General features: G+C 31.1%; 1 protein-coding gene across 1 annotated transcript in view; it reads right to left on the reverse strand.

The window, feature by feature from the left end:
• The window catches only part of wdr13 (WD repeat domain 13), a 15,776-nt gene extending 15,089 nt beyond the window's left edge, over positions 1-687 (reverse strand). Inside the window, exon 1 of the mRNA XM_016497488.1 lies at positions 608-687. The gene's annotated coding sequence lies outside the window, so the exon portion shown is untranslated. The remainder of the gene's footprint in view (positions 1-607) is intronic.
• Positions 688-2,476: the final 1,789 nt, after the last annotated feature.

The raw sequence follows: 2,476 nt of genomic DNA on the forward strand, positions 1-2,476 counted from the left end.
GTTCATAAAATTATTTTTAGAAAAAAATATCATATATATATATATATATATATATATATATATATATATATAAACACATTTATAAGAAAAATATTTAGCAATTAATGTCTTGATTTCTTTGGAAAGCAGAATGAAATGACTAAATTTTGCAAATGCAAACGTAAAAAATACGTTAAACGTATTTCATTAATAGCTTAAATGCACACATTAACAGTCCTAAAACATATTTTGTAAACAAATAAAAGAAACAAATCTTATTAATCCAGTTTAATGTACAAATAGTACAAGCATCCAACACCCTAGCCTAGCACAATGCAACATGACTAACGTAAGCACAACGTGTATAAGAAATATATAATAACAAAATGATTCATATTTATGCACAGCATAAACACATAGTTTGTTCTAAAAACCAATGTTTTGACGCATTAGCCACAGTTAGCAGAGATGCTAACAACAACAGCCGTCACACACCGATTAACAATCCGCCTACAAAATCGTGTCAGTCAGCCTGTGGCTATAATATTTCGCTAATAACAATTTCTGAATGGGTTAAACTTACTGAAACGTAATGTCATGTATAATTCTGTATCTAAAGGACACCTACCGTGCGAGACTCTCACCGGTTCATTCTGTCTGAAGGGACTGGCGTGATCACGTGACCGACACGCCCTTCCAACAGCTGATCTGCATATCATTGACGTCACCGCAGCGCGTGTAATGAAGACTGTCCTATGATTTGTATGATGTTGGAGATGGACAAGTCATGCTGTGTCACTTGGCCACGATAATTTATAAATATTAACATATATGTACATTAAAAAGCAGAGTTTTCTTTACATATATTTTAGTGCATTTAGAATCAGTCAATCAAAATCAATATGCCATCAGAAAAGTCAATATATCTCAGTTTTTAAGTGTGAAGTTCAACAGCATGACACAAACTACAAATATCCATATTAATATATAAACACATATTTGAATATTATTTTCTAACTCAAAAAATCATATATTTTTAACAAGTATTTTATATATTTCGATTATTAACACATTTTTTATTTTATTTGTGCCAGGTTTAGATATGTCTAAACTTTTTGCTTTGTGCATATCAATACAATTCACTTTATTTTAAGGTGTCCTTGTTATACATGTTACATGTGCTTACTATTAGCCTATAATAACAATAAATTATGCATAATTGCATGCAAGTAACCCTAAACCAAGCCCTAATCCTAATCCTAACCATATAGTAAGTACATTTAGTTCATTAACATTACTCAGTACTTAAATGTGTAATTACACTTTAACAAGGACACCTTAAAATAAAGTGTAATCCAATTCTTAGTCACTTCTTGATTATATGTAAATAGGGTTGCAAAATTCCGGGAATTTTTAAGACTGGAAACTTTCCATGGGAATTAATGGGAATATATGGGAATTAATGGGAATTAATGGGAATAAACTGTAAATTTGCAAAATTGCAGGAACTGGGGACTTAAATGTAGTTGAGAAAAAATCTTGCAGCATAATCTTGGTTAAAACAACCTGATTTAATGCAATTTCAGTTTAATTTCTACCCTATAACTGCTCAATCACATGCACACACAGCACACTGCTTACCGCAGGGCTATTGAGGCCACACTTTCCTCCATAACATGAACAGATAATTTCTTAAATCCTGCACACAAACAAATATTTAGGTGAGATAATAATAAAACAGAAGTCTAAAAATGACTCTCCCCCACACACAACCTCTGGGGCATTCCCCTCCAGTTTCTCTGAAGATACACTTGCTGCATTTGAGCCCAAAGACTACATCTAAGTTTTGATATTCTAAATAGATTTGATCTATGGGATTCAAATTTAACTAGCAAATACCAAAAAGTGTTTTTACAGTAGCTAGTCAGCCAGTAAATCAAGATATGAAAAATCTAAGCGAGTTAGCACTGTTTCATTGACAGTTTATGAGGTATAAATGAGGTATAAACTAGCTCAAGCTGTGATGCTCTTTCTGTTAGCCAGTTTTCTGTTATCACACAGGAGTACAGTACTGGTCAAAAGCTTGGAAACATTACCATTTTAATGTTTTAAACATTGCATATCTTTTGCTCGTCAAGCTTTCATTTATTTGATCAAAAATACAGAACAAAACGGTAATATTGCACAGTATTACTGGTATTACAATTTAAAATAATGGTTTTCTGTTTTAATATACTTTCAAATATCATTTTTTTCTGTGATGCAAAGCTGAATTTTGAACATCATTACTCCAGTCTTCAGTGTCACATGATTCTTCAGAAATCATTCTAATATGCTTATTTATAATCAATTTTGGAAACAGTTGTGCTGTTTAACTTTTTTTTTTTTTATTACCTGTGATTCTTTTTTCAGGATTCTTTGATGAATAAAGAGTTTAAAAAAAAGAACAGAGTTTATTTCAAATAGAAATCCTTTTTTAACAATATACCATTCAAAA

Source organism: Sinocyclocheilus anshuiensis, unplaced genomic scaffold (genome assembly GCF_001515605.1).
Source record: "Sinocyclocheilus anshuiensis isolate Anshui unplaced genomic scaffold, SAMN03320099.WGS_v1.1 scaffold1083, whole genome shotgun sequence".
Lineage (NCBI taxonomy): Eukaryota > Metazoa > Chordata > Actinopteri > Cypriniformes > Cyprinidae > Sinocyclocheilus > Sinocyclocheilus anshuiensis.